General features: G+C 38.5%; 1 protein-coding gene across 4 annotated transcripts in view; it reads right to left on the reverse strand.

The window, feature by feature from the left end:
• The window catches only part of LOC143343927 (zwei Ig domain protein zig-8), a 249,188-nt gene that overhangs the window by 151,143 nt on the left and 78,304 nt on the right, over nucleotides 1–19,741 (reverse strand). The window lies entirely within an intron of this gene.

Here is a 19,741-nt window from a genome sequence, read left to right on the forward strand (position 1 = left end):
TAGCGAATTATAATAAAAATATGCGCAACGAGTGTCCGTAAGCCTAGTGTTAATGTACGATTTAATTCCAAATGATTTTTCAAACGTACAGTATTTAATTTTGTTCAAATTTGTACGAGGAATGACCACGAAAAAAAATAGATTTGTTCTCCGGAATAGTGAGTCAGACTGGTCATTGCAAGAAGCGTAAACACAATTACAGTATAGAAACGATGGAATATCTTATGCAGAATTAAGGTTATAATAAAGATGTCTCAGTTTTAAATGTTGAAAGCCTTCGTAGGATTAAAGCTAGCGAAATTTAAGTTCAAGACGAGTCTCGAAAGTAAATTTCCACAGTCCGAGTTGCGAGTAAAAATCACCAGAAAGGAAAAGATCTTTGTACAATGCTTGAAACGCAACGATAAATAGCAGAATCGCGATGACGGAATGCAAATGGGGCAAGATTCCACGGAAACGCGTAGTACTGACTGTGTTTCTCGGAATCAAAGCGAGTCGGATGAATATGGAGAATCTTGGAGCTTTGGGTCGAAAACGAGGTTAGGCGGCCGCCCCGTGCCTGCAACGACGGAAGTTCCGTCTCGAGTGGACCCGAAAGTTGTTGCTCGCGAGCACCGTAGACACAGGTAATTCTAATAAGTATTTGATTAAGGGTGAACTTTCGGTAGTAGCAATGCGTCATGGTATTATGTATGGTCGTAGTGCACAATCACGGTTAACGTTCATGAAATACCACGTTACCCGAGATAGGAGCACCGACGCCATCCTCTTTGATCTCCTCGTTAATGCAAATAGTTCGCGAACTAATAATTCGGGGAACGCGAGGCTTCCTCCTATGGCATGTTCGCCGTTGTTTTCGCCTTTGGTCCCATTGACCTTCAATTTGAACGCGCGAGAGGGATTCAAGGAATTAACTTTCGCTTTAAACTATCTAGAACTGAATCGTTAAATGGACCGAGTCCTCGTTCGGTTTTAAAATTAGATAAGTTGACGATCCCTGGCAGAATACTTTCTATCGAACGAAATGATATGAACAGTTTTTAAGTACTCCGGTTTTCGAGATGCAGAATGAATAGGAAGGTTAAAGCTTTCGTATGGCGTCCAACAAGTTCGCGTTGTATTTTGAAACGATTCTAAAATTACGCGTTAAACTAATATTATCCGCAGTTCAATCCGGTAATCTATTTTTGTGTACTCTGCCATGATGATCTACTTCAAGCTACAAAGATAATTAATTTTTGAAAATAAAATGCGTTCGTAGAAAAAAAAACGTACGTAGCTCTTATCAAACGGATATAAAACGTATTCCAGCGATCATAGTATAATCCAAAAGAGGGTGAAAAATTCTACGTGAAAAATATGAGTCGAAAATGTAGAATAATATTTTTCGTGCGAGGGTTTGTTTTTTGAAAAAACTGATGTTGAAAATTCATTGGGTATTTGTAGAATGAAGTGCGATTTTCGTTCCAGCCAGTAGAAATATCGCGGACTGGTCAGACGCGTATTAAATCGCATTCCCTATAATTATGATACAATCGAGAAGTTGGTGATTCTATGGAAGAATGTTAGTTGAAAATGTAGAGAATAAACTTTGTTCGTTCGATGCTTTGTTTTCGAGATAATCGAATTTTAATGTCGCGCCTGACCATACCTCGATATTTCTACTTACGTTGGCGTCCTACTTGTAAAAAGTGAATTTTCTCGAAAACAAAGCCTCTTGTGTGAAAATGTTATTTTACATTTTCGACTGGTTTTTTACGTAGAATTTTTCACTTCCTGTTTTGGTTGTACTGTAATTGTTAGAACGCTATTAAAATATAAAGAATCATATTAAAAATAATGAGACATACTTCGATGGTCTGGGAACCCATATAATTTGCGTTATTTCTCTTTGCAGAAAGTATTATGAACGCTCGAAATACAAGTAAATATATGTGTGGAATATTTTGGAATAGAACACAATGAAAATATAAACAATCGTACTAAAAATAATGAGACCTACTTTCATGATAACGCATATAATTTGCGATATTTTTCCTTGTAAAAAATATTGTGAACGCTCGATATGCAAGTAAATATATATATAGAATATTTTTACTCTCTTTTTGATTGTACTACAATTGAACACTTTCTATCAAAATATTAGGTCATTCTATAAGTTCGTGCGGTTCGATATTCTGATACTGACGAGGACAAAATTTGTAATTTAATAGAAAACAGACAAAGTTTGTCAATTCAGGGAATTTCTGAAATTTTAGACTATCATCAAGAGTACATAAAAATTTGAAACGAATAGAAATTGTGTCTAAGCTCGAAATTTGGATATCTCACATTTTTGCTAGCATATAATAAAACGAAATAAAATACAACAATCTCCAGGCTCATTAGTGAGTAAACAATTTGAAAATGTCAATGTTTTGATGAAAAGCGTAGAACTACATTTTAATAGAAAATCAAAGAAGTTTAGTATCAACGATTTAATAATTTTGCTGTTTTTCATAAAATTCCATTATATGGACCGTTTATTTTGAAAGTGGTGCAAGTCCATTTACTTTTGTTTCGAGAAAATTGAATGTTAGCAGATCTGACAATTAAAAAATATAGGTTAACTATGTGAAGTCTGGGAATGTTTGTACTAATTTATCAATATGTAATTTAATTATATAAATTTCTTTTAGGCGAATTTAACTAAAATAATGTACAATTTCCAGGCTGCAAATGGACTTACACCACTTTCATAATTAGTCAATTGTAAATATCATTTAATTTCAATTTTGAAATAACAAATATCACTTAAAATATATCTCATATTAATCCAAATTTGTTTATAAATAATAACAAGAAATAAAATAGGATTAGCATTTTTTATTTTGAACGTTAATTATATTTGTATATTGTTAAGCTTAACACAAGATATTGGTATTATTAATTATTTATGCTCTTCATGTGGCAGTGTTTTGAAATATTCATGATGCACAGGAGGTATATAAGTTAATACCTTATATTTTTCGTATGTAATAGGCTTGGTATCGTGATACAAAGGCGCCAGGGCGATTTTTTCAAATTTTAGCGGTCTTCCCCGACATGTAGGTGATATATTTAGAGTCTTAAATTCTGTGTCCTCCATTGATGTTTTATATAAAATAGTATACGGTGCAGTTTTGCAAAATCTCATCCAACATATTTGCAACCAATTTACTTTTCCTCCATTAGTGTTTCTTCTTATCTGTTTTTTAATTGCGTTTTGTAGATTTTTTGTCGAAACGAAATTCTCTCGTTTCATTTCATGTAAAATAAATTTATTATGTCGTCTACATTGGTTTATAACGTCATAATAATCCTGTGGTGTGTCCAGGAAATTCTTTTTTCGTAATGCCATTTCTATGATACCAAAATCTGCATCGTTTGGAAGATACGAATGTTCGGAGATTAAAAATTTATGATCAATTACTTCAATGTTATTTTCTAAAGTCTGGACAACCCTCAACCACATCAACGCCATTTGTAAATTTTGATTTTGCCCAGTACACGTATCACTATATGCAATAACATAAATATGGAAATTGGACTTACACCACTTTCATAATCAATGGTTACGTAATTTCTTTTACCGGCAAATTTTAAATTGAACAAAGCATTAGCATCTTTTAAGATACTAAATACTAACTAGTTATAAACAAAAAGTTTACACTAAATTAAGCATAAATCACGTCATATCTCATTTTTTTTAAAAAAGGACTTACACCACTTTCAAAATAAACGGTCCATATGTTTAAAATATTGCTCCAAGTTCAGCATGATCACATATGAAACGAGCTAATATATTTAGTTGAAAATAAGTGAGATTTAAATTATGCCTGTTTATACAATATCCCTGGTATTTTATATTTTAAATACAACGCGGAATCACCGTACTCAACAAAACGTTTGCCCACACCTAGAATTATACACAAACAAGTAGAATAACATTTCCTAACGATATCACACGATTCTCTGCCATACATTACCCGGCTTTGAAGTTCGATCGTCCTGTATCCGTTTCGATGACGTTTACTTCGTTCGCCACTGTGTCACTGCGGCACTGTAATTTCAGCGTAAATGAAACTTCAACGCCGGTCGGATTAAACAAACGATAATGTTCGCAGGCGTCGAGCGTCGCTCGCGTTTGGTTTGCTACAAAGTAATTGAAAGCCAACGCTATTCGAGTTTCCACCTGGTCGCGAAAATCAGAAAAATCAATAAAGTGCCATTTTTGGCTGACCATTACTTCTTTCAATGCTATGATTTTCAAACCCCTCGTATTAAAACATTTCTCTTTCAATTTGTAAGCATTAAATCCGAAACTCGTTCTGTTATTCGATTTCCAATATTTTGATTTAAACAAAAACTACGCTGGTTCAATACGCGAGCCCAAACTAGCGTTACAAAAAGTGGTCTCCGGAGTCTTCTTTGACGTTATGATTTTCAAACTCGTCGTATTAAAACATTTCTCTTTCAATTTGTAAGCATTAAATCCGAAACTCGTTCTGTTATTCGATTTTCAATATTTTGATTTAAACGAAAACTGTGCTGGTTCGATACGCGAATCCAAACTGGTGTTACAAAAAGTGGTCTCCGGAGTCTTCTTTGACGTTATGATTTTCAAATCCCTCGTATTAAAATATTTCTTTTTCAATCTGTACGCACAAAATCCGTGACTCGTTCTATTATCCAATTTCCAATGCATTTTGATTGAAACAAAAACGATGTTAGAAAAGGTGGTCTCTGGAGTAAGCAACGATTCCATGCAACTATTTCTATCGATGCTATCTGTGAGCACTATCTCCTTGGTCCCCGAGTGGTCGCTAGATTTATATGAATCACTCGATTTGCCATTAACCAGGATTTCGTCAATCGCGGAGATGAGAGAGTCGCCATTAACATAATCCCACGATAGTGGGTGGCAATGGCGGAAAAACGACGGGGGCGTCGGTCGGTTGGCGCAGGACCCGCACAAGGATGAAACAGAACAGCGCTCGATAAAATTTCCCATTGTATGTCGGGGCAAATGGGATTTCGCTCGTGCAGAAATTGATATTGTTACGAGGTACATGCGAAATTGTTGGAAATCGTCGGGATGATATCCAAACGGTATCGATGCGCACTTCGAAGGAACGCGTCAAAGGGATTGGCAGTCGATAACGAACCGCCGAGCCGGTTGTCGTGAAATTAATTTACCGTCGCCCGATCGCAGCCCTCGTAACGATCACGGTGGCTCGTTACTTTCGGGAAGGACGATTTAACGGGAACCGATTTGAGGTCTCCGGTAAATGGGAAACCTGTAAGCGTCGACGCATCCTGCAAAAACGACAATGGAACGGACCATTGGGCGTCTCTCTGCCAGAAAATACCAAGATCCTCGAACACGTTCGACTCCGACGCGTTTCAAAGACGAAACGTCGGACGTAGCCGGGTAAATAAGTTTGCTTTCAACGCTCCTCCGTGGTCGATCCGTCAAACGCGGGTCTTCCACGGGCCTCCTCTGTCCGAGGAAGCAGGTAGCATCGCGAAAAAAAATATTCTTCCCCGCCTCGCAGTTTATTCAAATTTATTCAAATTCGAATTTATATCCGCGAGTATCTGCCGCCACGGTGGGTACATGTACCGGTGCCGTCGATTTAAATACGGCCTCTCGAGGGCGGGGAAAATCCCGGGAAAATCCGGGGAAAATTTTCAAGAATTTCACGGCGCCTCGGCGATAAACAGCAACTATTTTAAACAAACGTTTCCCCCTGCTGCACCGACCCGCCGCAATCCCTTCTGCCGTTTGGTGATTCTCCAAATTTCGTACCTACCAGTCGCGGCACGTACGTTCAGTTATTTGATCTGCCCCGTAGATTCCAAGTTTGGCCGAAAGCACAGCCGACGATACCTTTCGACCGTGGCTCCGTATCGTTTACCCGCGCCAGTGCATTTAGAATCGGCCCTGAAACGGCAGGGGAGGCGAAAAAGTAAAGGTGCTCTCGAGTAAGAGGAGGAACAAGGAAAAGGGTTGATCTTCGATTTAAATATGGGCTTTTCCAATATTTGTTATTCGATTGTTCGAGTCGTTGAGTCAAATATACAGAAGGTGTTGAGGCAAGAAAATAAAATGGTCTCGTTTATAATCTCGTAAATTTTAAGTTGATCGAAAGCAGGGTCCACTCTGCCAATGACAAAGACCAAACGATAAAGGAGCTCTCGTGTAATCTGAGAAACAACAGAAACTTGTAGGCTTGTTGTAAACCATTAGAAAATTTTCTTTATCGACATTCATGTCATTTCACGCTGTATAAATAAAATTATATTGGTTATAATCGGGCAAACGTGCGACTGGTTGACGTTTGGATGTGGCCTTTGAAGATAGTAGAATTTGTTGTCTTGATCTCAGAACGTTTTGAAAAGAAATATACGATAAAGACGTGTGATATAAAAGTTAAATAATTCCTACAAGGGACTCATCAGTTTTCGTTGATTATTCTTTCTTTTCAATAAAGTCTGTTTGAGGTAATAGTTAATCGTTAAGTAGTTAAAAATTTCGAATATAAAAAGAAAGAAATAACCCACGAGTAATTTCCGATAAAACTTGATGAAACTTTCGATTTTTATAGTTGCCATGTTTGTTATTCGATTGTCCGAGTCATTGAGTCGAATGTACACAGAAGGTACCGGTGGTAAAAAAAAATAAAATGGTTTGGTTTTTGCATGCTCTACATATTCATTTACGCGTTCCTAATCGCTCTGTTATCAGAAATACGGGTACGTCCAGCGATTTGATCACGTAAATATGAAGTCGAGCGAAAGCAGGGTCCGCGATACGTTTAGATCGAGGCACCCTGCCGTTTACCCACCCCGGTGCATTCAGAGTCAGCCTAGAAAATGGCGGGGGCGAAAAAATAAAAGAGGTTTCGAGTAATCAAAGGAACAACGGAAAGGCTGATGTGCCGTGCCGTGTCGTGTCGCGAGACGAGGAAATAGGGGAGCAAAATAATGGCGTAACGCCGACTGGTTTACGTATTCCGCGCTGACACGCGAGGCGAAAACCCTAGATGCTTCGGCTCTCTGATTTACATGCGGGATATAATTTCAAAGGAATGCATCACACAGATAAGGAAGCGTAATTGAACCCTTGAAACCTGCACGTAAACTAAGGCGTTCAGTCTGTTTCGTATCGTCGCTCGATAATAGATATTCCAATTCTCTGGATCATATTTATTCTGTAACGTTGCTGGGGATAGTTTCGTAGAATTATAAAAATTTATATTCTACATAAAGAAGAAAAACAGATTTTTGACAGAGAAATATTTCAAGAAAATGTTCGTTCGAATCGAGTAAAGTCGATCACGTTAACGAGTTGTATTAAAAATGTTGTAGAAAACAAATAATGGAACGTTTTTGATTGATTTAATGCCGTTTTGCGTCCATCGTTCGATAATAGATATTCTAATTAGATGATATTTATTCTAGTAGCTGATATTTATTCTGCAACGAATCATTGTTGGGGGTAGTTCGTACAATCATAAAAATTCATATTCTAAATAGAGAAGAATAACCGATTTTTAACAAAGAAATATTTCAAAAAACTGTTCGTTCGAATCGAATAAATTCGGACACATTAATAGTCGTATTAACACTTTAACTGTCACAAAACAATTAATTCTTAAGTTAAAATGTCAAAGAAAATAAATTTGAATATGCCTCGTAAATTTTAGTGAATTTGCGAAATCAAGTACTACGACAAGTTTTAAGTTATGTAGTTTGCAATTGACTAAAATCAAAGTTTAGATCTCGTAAACAATTTTAGGATTTTAGACTGGCAAACAACGTGTTAAAACTATTTTCTAAAATAAATAAAGGAACAGATATTCTAATTCTGTAAACGATATTTATCCTGTAACTAGCGTTGTTGGGGATAGTTTTGTAGAATTATAAAAAATATTAGAGTTATAAAAATGTTCGTTCGAATCGAGAAAAGTCGGGCACGTTAACGAGTCGTATTAAAAACGTTTCAGAAAGGAAATAAAGAGACATTTTTGATTAATTTAATGTCGTTGGAACGGTTGTAAGACGATCGAACGAACACGCTTTACAAAATGCCCCATTGTTACCCTCTTCTTGTTTCACGACGGAGTTTTCCAACCAGTTCCTGTAGTTTCCATTCGAAGCCGTAGTTGGCTCGAAACTACGACGTCGATTCTTTCGAAGTGGTTCGTATCGTCGATTTCGGCATTGAATTCAGTTCGAGCACAGCCGAAGGGTCTGCTCCTTTCAACCGTTTCATTCCACGGCGTTCGACCACGGTAGACGCCTGAACTCGGGGCTATTTATGCGATTGCTGGCCCAGGATTCTTTTTGCTCCTCGCACGGAATCTCAACATTTCCGTTTTACCAACGAGCGATGCTTCCACCCGCGCGCATTCAGCGTTTCCTCGAATTAATTTCCGGCCCGGTCTTTCTGCTGACTTTCTTTCGAGTTACGATTCTCGTTGGCCGATTTGCGCCCGATTTAAAAAAAAAAAAAAAAAAAATCATTAAACGCAAACTCCGAGCCGAACGCGCGGCGAAAATTTGTTCGAACAACGCGCGAAATGAAATTTCGCACGGATATTCGCTTCGCTGCCGTTCGCTAATTGTATTAAAATCAATGGTTCGGGTTAATGGGTATGGATAATTGAATATCGGCCGCGTTTGACTAATTTGATATAATACGAAACGATCTCATTAGACTGGACAAGTAGCATCGAACGAATAACTTGGCGTTTAATAAATCCAAATCATATGTTATTTCACTTTTTACAGATAATCGAATGATCCAAATAACTTTATCACGAAGAAGTAGTATCAGAATATTGATTGGAATTACTATCGTGGCAGAATGCTCCTATAATTTGCTCGTTATTACCGAATAGAGAACCAGTGGCGAACACACGAGAGAAGCGAGCAATAAAAGGTGTAGAAAATAAACTAGACTATGGACATATTAAATAAACAAGTCTGTTTTGTACAATTTTTGTCGTGTTTGTATTACTTTTAAAAAACGTAACACTGCAGTTTTGTGGGCTGTTTACCTTTCTCAGCAAAATAAGTTCATCGCGGAAATATTTTATATTTATTTTCTGTGCGTATTAGCTTTGCCCCGTGGTTTCGTTTGCTCGCTTATCGGTTTAAAAAAATCGATATAAAGAAGCGTACTCTCTGTACGCGGACGATGGCTAAAACGTTTCATCTGAATATGTTGAGCCGTTTTCGAGTTATGGCGAAACGAACAAAATTCTGAAAATACATATGGCTTTAGTATCGTCGAACAAATCCCAAAAATATGGAAAATTTACAGAAAAAATCACATTTCGTTATTGTAGTTCATAAATTGTATAACATTATTAAATATATTCCGATTCGCTACTTCCATAATAGAATTTACTTTCTAATCGAGGTGGTTTACATTTTGTCCAAGTCTCTTAATTGAAAGCTGATTAATATAAACAAACTCGAATACGACTGTTATTGATTTTACAAGATACGAATGACAATAAATAGATTTCGTTGCTCTTTCTCTTCAGAGTGAGGTGCAACTGTGTCCACAAAATGTAACAGACTGTATCTTGACCCTTTGAAACGAGCTAGAATATCGGATAAACGATTCTTGTGGAACGATTAACTGGCTTACATTTTGTCCAAGTCTCTTAATCGAAAGTTGAATAATATAAATAAACTTAAATGAGGCTATTTTTGATTTTACAAGATACAAATGACAATAAATAAATTTCTTTGCTTTTTCTCTTCAGAGTGAGCCACTGCTGTGTCCACAAAATGTAACAGACTGTATCTTGACCCTTTGAAACGAGCTAGAATATCGGGTAAACGATTCTTGTGGAACGATTAACTGGCTTACATTTTGTCCAAGTCTCTTAATCGAAAGTTGAATAATATAAACAAACTCGAATGAGGTTATTTTTGATTTTACAAGATACAAATGACAATAAATAGATTTCTTTGCTCTGTAGCGGCCATTGTATAGCCACTACGTCCTTGCCAGAGTATGAATGGGAATGGAATGAAAGGTTAGTTTTAAGCTTTCTATTTTTCCATTTTCCCAGGGTCTCGTGCGAGTCTGGTCGTCCTGGTAAACACTTGGCGACCAGAGCCATACGAGGCGCCTGTTTTCCTTCAAGGTTTCGCCTGGGCCTCGGACCTCTTTCACTCTAACTAAACTTTTCCTACACTAGATATTTTCGAGTTTCGTTTTTCCGTCTTTCTGTCCTATCTCTTTTTCTCTCCCTTTGTCTATTGGGGTAAGGAGTGTATACAGGGTGGGGCAGTAACTATTAGCACCTCAGATATCTTCGAAACTATAAGTTTCACAGAAATGTTTGCTAAAGTAAATTGCACAGTACGAAGGGCGCTATTGGGTGGCGATAATAGTTCTTTTGCAGGTGGAGGTACTTCGGACATTTGAAGGTCACATCCATTTTTTTAAATGGATCGGTATGTTTTTGCTTCCGTATCACGATAGAGGATCTTAAAACGAGTTCAACGACCTATTACACAAGGTCATTGAAGGTCATAGAAAGTAGAGAAAGGCGATAATACTTACGATTTTGGTAGTAAATGAAACATGTTTATAGTAGGTGTTCGAAATGATGACCATCACTGTCAATGCACCGTTGGATTCTTTTTACGATTGATTGACTTGCAAGTCTTACAGCGTCAGAACTTATTGATGCACAGGCTGCAATAATTCGCTGTTGCATATCGTGAGATGTAGTTGGTACTTCTTTGTACACTTTCTCTTTGAGTGTTCCCCACAGAAAGAAATCTAAAGGTGTTATGTCTGGTGAACGAGCTGGCCACGATATTGGACCGCCGCGTCCAATCCAACGATTTCGAAATTTTTCATCGAATTCCCTTCGCGCAATCGATGAATAATGTGCTGGGCATCCATCATGTTGATACCACATGGTTTATCGTGTAAATAAAGGTAACTCTTCTAACAAAAGACCTAATGTATCCTTAATAAAATTAGCATAGACGTTGCCATTCAAATTTCCATTGATAAAATAAGGTCCAATAATTTGATCACCTATGATACCGCACCATACATTCACAGACCATTGTTTTTGATGTTGAACCTGTCGCAGCCAATGTGGATTTTCCGCTGCCCATAAATGCATGTTATGCAAATTAACATTCCCGTGATTTGTGAATGTTGCTTCATCAGTAAATAAGACGGTATTAAAAAAAAGCTCATTGTTTTGAATCTGACGTATAGCCCATCGACAAAACTCAACGCGATTCATGAAGTCGTTCCCATGCAATTCTTGGTGAAGACTATCGTGATACGGATAAAATTTGTGACGGTGCAAATTCTATGACCTTCAATGACCTTGTGTAATAGGTCGTTGAACTCATTTTAAGATCCTCTATCGTGATACGGAAGCAAAAACATACCGATCCATTTAAAAAAATGGATGTGACCTTCAAATGTCCGAAGTACCTCCACCTGCAAAAAAACTATTATCGCCACCCAATAGCGCCCTTCGTACTGTGCAATTTACTTTAGCAAACATTTCTGTGAAACTTATAGTTTCCAAGATATCTGAGGTGCTAATAGTTACTGCCCCACCCTGTATAGGGAGTAGGGTTTTAAGAAAGAGGGCTCAGTCTGTTAGACTCAGTCGGTTACGCAGTCTGATGAAGACGCGTATCGCAGAGCATAGCAAAAGTAATTTAGCTTAACCTACGTGTGGCTGCGTGCGCCCCACACCACCATCACTCGCGTTGATAATAAATGATAATAATCGTGGGGTAGCTTCGTTGGGTTATTATATTACCCCCTAGCCCCCTCAGCTCTTTCTCTTCAGAGTGAGGCATAACTGTGTCCACAAAATGTAACAGATTGTATTTTGACCCTTTGAAACGAGCCAGAATATCGGATAAACGATTCTTGTGGAACGATTAACTGGCTTACAGTTTTCCCAAGACTCTTAATCGAAAGTTGAATAATATAAACAAACTCGAATGAGGCTATTTTTGATTTTACAAGATACAAATGACAATAAATAAATTTCTTTGCTCTTTCTCTTCAGAGTGAGGCACAACTGTGTCCACAAAATGTAGCAGACTGTATCTTGACCCTTTGAAACGAGCTAGAATATCGGGTAAACGATTCTTGTGGAACGATTAACTGGCTTACATTTTTCCCAAGTCTCTTAATCGAAAGTTGAATAATATAAACAAACTCAAATGAGGCTATTTTTGATTTTACAAGATACAAATGATAATAAATAGATTTCGTTGCTCTTTCTCTTCAGAGTGAGGTGCAACTGTGTCCACAAAATGTAACAGACTATATCTTGACCCTTTGAAACGAGAATATCGGATCAACGATTCTTGTGGAACGATTGTAATTCTCGAAACATCGCCGTTCCTCGTTCAACGCTGTTATTCAACAACAGCGCGTGTATTGTAATTCGCGAATCACGTTTCGCTTGGAATATCCTCTCAATAACTAGCTGGAAACTGGCAAATAACTCAACGGTTTCGGTCAGAAGCGCGCAGATTGCACGGAATAGCCGGCGTTGTCGGGCTCGTCGGCGCGCGAGGGGGAAAATCGCGGAAAACGGGAAACCCGGGGGTTACTCGTTACGAGTTCTGAACCCTCGTGTTTCCTACGGGACCAGAATATGGGCATATTCTATTAGCAGGATGGTTTACACGGTTCCTGGCCCCGTAAATAGAGTCGGTAAACAGATTCGTGCGCCAACACCGCGGGGTGCAATCGGAGCTTGCAACCGTTTCGTTCGCCAATTTCATCAACGCTCTCGCGCGACGATGCATCGTTGAAAGCAAAAAAGTGTCACTGCATCGTCGACCACAAAATCTGCTCGCCGTCTCCGAGAAAAATATTCAAGAGATCCCGTGCAGGACGGCCATTGTTTTCGATACCGTTCGCCCGACGTTCGAACCTTTTTTCCATTACAACGCCATACAAAATCACGACCACGGGAAGTTTCTATCTGTTCTCTCGACGTTTTTAGACACCTTCCGGCTGGTTCCGCGCTCGTAACACGAGTTGTTCGAGAACTCGTTAAATCTTGAATCCAACGCGCGAATCTTCTTTCCCTCGACGCGAAAGTTTCCTGGCGTTTAACGATTTACGCGGCCATTTGGAATATTTGAAAATCGCTTAATGCGCTAGAAGCGCTGGGAATTCTCTTAACAGGAAAATTGTCGCGGCAATGGCCCGATCTACGTTCCCATTAATCACTGTGATCTCACTCGGTTAAATTAACGAAGCAATTAATTGTTCGTATCCGGTGGGTTCTTTCAATAATTGCGTAAACGCGTTTAGAAATTTTCTTTTGTATTTGGTTTTCTAATAGCGTTCTTAAGTGATCAATCGTCTTCCTGTTCGAGATATAACCGTTTAAAGAAACGTCCATCGGGGGATCGTCGTGCTCTGATAACGATATTCCACGCGTATTCAGGCAGTATCGGCGTCCGAAGTTGCCAGGTAAGAGTAACCAAGTTTACGATACAAGCACGTCGCTAATGCATACGATGTCCCAAGTACAGATTAAACTTTTCGAAATCCATTAGTGTGCATCGAGGGAACGTCGTATCTCTGGCGAAGTCAGCGGTTAAATTCACGGACGTCCGGGTCCCGTAAGGATGTTCAAAACGTTAACGTAAGTACGTCCTTTAGGATCCAAATACGTTAGCAGGTATACACGTTTATCGTGACACGGGAGTTCAGAAGGGACGACGAAAGTGATTGGAGGGGTTGACGTGCACGACCCAAGGACCTTGAATTTGAAAGGGCACTTTGTCCGTGTTCATTTACCGCGAAACCACAACGCCTAAATTAAGGTCCTTGCGGCATCGCTATTTCTCAAATAGCTTCTGGCCCGACCATGGATGCAAATAAAACGGTTTGGCGATTGAAATTTCACAGGAGCCTCATATCGCTGATTTTAATAACGAAATTATTATTAAATGTTAAATAAAGACGAAACAAAACGAAAACCTACCTTTCTCATTTTTTAAAAAACTACAATTCAAAAATAAATTCCTAAGAATTCGCTTCGAAATTCCGAAATATAACGAAGCTGTTAATACCTTCGTTAGTTATAACGACCATTTGCGAGAGCGTATCAGATTGTTCGAGCACACGATCCAGAAGGTTTGAACGCATTTATATCGAAACCGTGTTTTACGAAATTTAATAAATATATTGGCTTTAAATATTCACGGTATATTCTGAGATATATTATTTATCATTTAATTTCGGCTTTTTCTCGTTTCTTGTTATTAAAGCTGAGACAAATAACGTAAAATATACATATTTTATTCCTTCTTTATCTATATTATTCTTTGAAGAATTAAATTTGTTTCGCGTTAATAATTTCCGGTAAGGACAAATTACGGAACTGAAAGCAAATTGCAAGAATGACCTTATTTTTCGACCCGTCAGCCGGGTTATTCCAATTAAGGGAGGTTTCACGTTTTACGGGACGAAAAAAAAAGTTAATACTTTTTCATTTCGTTTTCATACAATCTATAGTTTTAAGAATGCCCCAGTAAAAGTTTATACCGAAATTCGACAAATTGACAAAGTTACGAGAGTTTGAAGAAGAGGGTCTGCTGCGACAAAGTGTAGCTATAGAAAACTTTAAAACAGTTTTTCTCGAAACAACGTTAATGAAGCTTCGTGAAATTTTAACAGCTTAAAATAACACGCTTAGCATCCGTGGTTCTATGATTATAATATCTGTCGTAGCTTCTTCCTGATAGATAAAGATTCCACTTTCTTTCTTTTATCAAACTATCTGTCTCGTACGTTGTCTTCGTGTGCTCGAAATAAATATTTTATCTCGCGAGCAAAAAATGTTAGAGAAATTCTATCGTTCGTTAAGAACAGCTATAACTCGAGATCAAATAAAGCACGTGTTTACACGAACCGTGTTCGTTGTTTTTGTGTCCCCGATGGACCGTTGAATCGGGTCCCACGCGTTAGGGTATACCTTGTACATTCGATATTTGTTCTTCATCAACGATAACGAGGTCGATCGAAAATGCAGCGAATGCTATGCTGTTCGACGGACGTGGTTCGATTGAGGATCCAGCATGAATTCGAGGCGGAATCGGATTTGACCCTTGCAGGCGAAATCGCTACTCAGAATGTTACGTAACGGATGGGATTACGAAACCTATTGCTCGAGAAGAGAGAGGAAACGCGACGTCGACCGACGCCGTGGCGCCATATTCTAACCGTCTGGAACGTCATTCTTCCGCGCTGTTCCACAGTGAAGGACACCAAGACGATTTTACTCGTCGCCTCCCGGTACACGTCGACCGGTTCCTGTCCCGTGCAGATTAAGCGTTTATTCGATGGAAAACATAATTTTTATCATGGAACGATATAATTTATATCATCGAATACTCGAGTCAATACGAATAGAATTATTTTTCGTTGCCTGACAGAGAGAAAAGAAAGATTGTAGCCCTACGCGGGAATCTGTTACCGATTTATCATTCGAGGAAATTAGAACAGAAGGTTCGGTGGCTAAAGTTTTGCTTCCGTGTTGCTTGAATGAGGATGGGAGACACGCTGGGCACCTTCGTTGGCCCGCTTACAAAACTTCGAACATCTCGAGCTATTACTCCGATGAAGGATGACGACTGTTCCCCCCTGGCCAGACGCAGTCATTTGTTATTTACTGACCATTACCTTTCGACGTGATCGAAATCTTCGCCTACTTCCGAAAGACATCGTACCCGAGAGGAGCTTCCTCGACCGTGCATCATCCGACGCTGTCACCTGTCAAATTTATACGATCATTGCAACGTTCTAAGATAATCCTAGAAATTCTCGGAAAAATACGGCCGTAAGCGCACCGGAGATGCAAAAGTTCCGAGCCCCCATTCGTTCGCGTCGTACTCCATCATGCTTCGGTACCTTCTTTTCGAACCGCTGATATTTTTTACACTTTTTGATCTTACGACAATCTTTGTTCTAATTTTCTATCGTGAAACAGGGTATTTTCAAATTCGTGTAAGAAAAACTTTTGGGAAATAGTGAAACGTTATAAATGTTAAATTGGGTTACTTCTTTTCAGGCATTGTGAAATGCAACTTCCTTTCAAATCTTAAAAGCATATAATTGTTTGATAGTTAACGTTAAATTGTATTCGTTGATTTTGTTTTATAATTTAGGCATAATTTTAAACACGAACAACCGAACGGAGCATTTTCGATGTATTATGTTGTATTTTGAAAAATTATTGTACTTTATGTACAATGTACGGCTTGTCAAATTAGGCTTGTCTACATAATATCAGCGTACTTAACAAAATGTTTGTTCACACCAAGAATTACACACAAGCAAGTTTTATCTATAATTGAGCCACTGTCGGAAGTGGCAAGGATTCCCCTTTGAAATAGTTTTCGTTTTATGTCGATTCGACTTTCCGTGTTGGAGTAAATGTGTCAATTTGAAAATTTATATAATCCTCCATTAGTTCATTATTTTTCAAATACCTTAAGGGAAAGTTGATTTCCATGTACCCATTTGATCAAAATTAACATTAAGTAAAATAATTCGGTTGAGATTGAGAGTCCACTTAAGGGTTAAATGAAGAGGCAATTTTTTAATTTCCACTCTTCGTCTCACAAAAGTCATACAAAAATATTGCAAAAATTAGAAGTATGTTGCCTCGTGAAAAAGAAGAAGAAAGACTGATCACGTAAAGTGCCTGTAAGTTTAGTCTTAAATAGCGTTTGTTTAGCTTTTTATGGGAATAGGTTATAAGTTGCAGCGTAAAATTTATTATGTAACGAAGATAATTCCTATCATAAAATAACTGCCTATTTGCACGTTTAGAATCATACAAACTTTTCGTCCATTCTCTTACTCAACAAAGTTAAATAAGATCGCGTAAAAAGTGCAATTGTATCAGGCGAAGGCGTTAACAAGTAAGACGAAGTAAACAAAATAAGAGATAGATCGTCGATCATAATACGCTTTTTACCGAGCAAATGAAATCGTCCCGAGGTTAATAAAGCGATAAAGCCAAACTGGTGTCGCCGTCCCTCGACGTGGGCGTTCTTTAGGGAATCAGTCGGCGGATCACGTGCAAAGTCACCAAACTCCGTAAGAGTTTTCGCTCCCAACCCCCGAACATTAACACCGTCGATCCCGAGCGATTCTTCCGGCTGGACTCTCTCGATCGGGGAAGTCAAACACGCGGATAATAAAAGTTCCGCGGGAACGCAGACACTCGAGACCGCCGAAAATGAACTTCCAACGCGGAAGGGAACGCGGGAGGTCAGTATATCTCGTGCCGAACTTACTTTCCCGGGCATTCTTCTCCCTACCTATCATTTCCTTTCCGTTCCCCTTCCAACCCCCCTTTCCTTCTTACTCTTTCCCCACACGACTTCCACCGGAGGGAAGAGTCGCGCCAGGCGCGAAGCCCCGTTAAAGCCCTCGCTTTAAAGCTTCGCAACTTTGGCAGAAAGTCCCTCCCGCCCCTCCCCCTCACCGCCCACCGCCGCTACCCGTTCGAACTATCGGGAAAACCTCGCCGCAGTATAAGCTCGACCTTTCCGATATTATTATTGCCCTGGGCGAGCCTTGTACTCTCGGCGTCCTCGTTTTTCTTTTCTGCCTTTCTCGTTTTACTTTTCACTTACTTTTGGCCCGCAGGACACGTACTGCCCCCTCCAGCGGCCGAAACACCGAGTATAGAAGAGACAAAAATATTCCGCGGGTTCGTTCTTCCCCTCGGATACAGGGAAAGTCCAGCCACGGGAACGATTTCTAAATTAATCACCGATTTATGGTAACAGGGCCGTATTTAAGCGTACAATTCCGACCTTGTATGATTCACGATACTCTCGTTTAAAAACACGTTCCAGAATTAACGCTGGAATTCGTGATTAATAGCATAAATTGTTACAAATTTACCCTGGTTTTCATTTATTTCCATCGCATTGTACCCATCGTTTTAATTTCTTTGGTACAAATAAATACACCATAATTGTCGGTAATTCTAGTGTTAATATAATAAAGGAACGTTTTTGATTAATTTCTGTCAATTATTCTGTAACTATCGTTTTATACAATAATAAAAATTCATATTCTATATAAAGAAAAAAAATAGATTTAAAAAAAAAAAGAGATATTTAAAGAAAATGTCCTTTCCGACCTTGTTCCGCGTAGCGCGAATTTACAACTTATACGCAAAGTATAATTCACGATCGTATTTAAAAACACGTTCCAGAATTAACGCTAGAATTCGTGATTCCTAATAAAAATTGTTACAAGTTTACCCTAGTTTTCATTTATTTCCATCGCATTGTACCCATCGTTTTAATTTCTTTGGTACAAATAAATACACCATAATTGTCGGTAATTCTAGTGTTAATATAATAAAGGAACGTTTTTGATTAATTTCTGATAATTATTCTGTAACTATCGTTTTATACAATAATAAAAATTCATATTCTATATAAAGAAAAAAAATAGATTTAAAAAAAAAAAGAGATATTTAAAGAAAATGTCCTTTCCGACCTTGTTCCGCGTAGCGCGAATTTACAACTTATACGCAAAGTATAATTCACGATCGTATTTAAAAACACGTTCCAGAATTAACGCTAGAATTCGCGATTCCTAATAAAAATTGTTACAAGTTTACCCTAGTTTTCATTTATTTCCATTGCATTGTACCCATCGTTTTAATTTCTTTGGTACAAATAAATACACCATAATTGTCGGTAATTCTAGTGTTAATATAATAAAGGAACGTTTTTGATTAATTTCTGTCAATTATTCTGTAACTATCGTTTCATAGAATAATAAAAATTCATATTCTACATAAAGAAGAAAAACAGATTTAAAAAAAAAAGAGATATTTAAAGAAAATGTTCATTCCGACCTTGTTCCGCGTAGCGCGAATTTACAACTTATACGCAAAGTATAATTCACGATCGTATTTAAAAACACATTCCACAATTAACGCTAGAATTCGCGATTCCTAATAAAAATTGTTACAAGTTTACCCTAGTTTTCATTTATTTCCATTGCATTGTACCCATCGTTTCAATTTTTTGGTACAAATAAATACACCATAATTGCAGATAGTTCTAGCATTAATATCAACGTTAGTGGAAACGTCTCTAATCCAGCACTTTGCGTCGAATCGGTTACATCAAGCGGTTCGAAAGTGTAGCCAGCCGAGGCGAGTCGATATTCAATTTAAAATGGCCGCGCGATTAAAAAGCATTGTTTCGCATCGCGTCGCGCGCGCCGGTACACCGCTGAAAACGAACCAACTCTCCTGGGCATCGTACACTATGCACGATCCACGCGTATGCGATGCATCCGGTTCCACGGATAATGGCCTAAATGTACATAGCACGAGCGGTTCGAGAAATAGAAGAACAAATACCGCGGGACACGTAAACGATACACGTTACGTTACTACGTGACTGAGCTACGACCCATAGGAAATACCGCAGACAGAGGCATTTATGGGTTCGGTTGGCAGATACCGACTGCCTTGCGAATCGCTGCGACCGTACAGAATCATTCTACAGAATTTATTTTTCATTTCGTACCGCCATCGCGACGCTTCCACCCGGGAATCAACTCCTAAAAAAATGTACAAACTTAAAACTTAACGAACTGGTCTCGCGAAACATAAATTTTGGACGAAACTAA

This window comes from Colletes latitarsis, chromosome 7, assembly GCF_051014445.1.
Source record: "Colletes latitarsis isolate SP2378_abdomen chromosome 7, iyColLati1, whole genome shotgun sequence".
Lineage (NCBI taxonomy): Eukaryota > Metazoa > Arthropoda > Insecta > Hymenoptera > Colletidae > Colletes > Colletes latitarsis.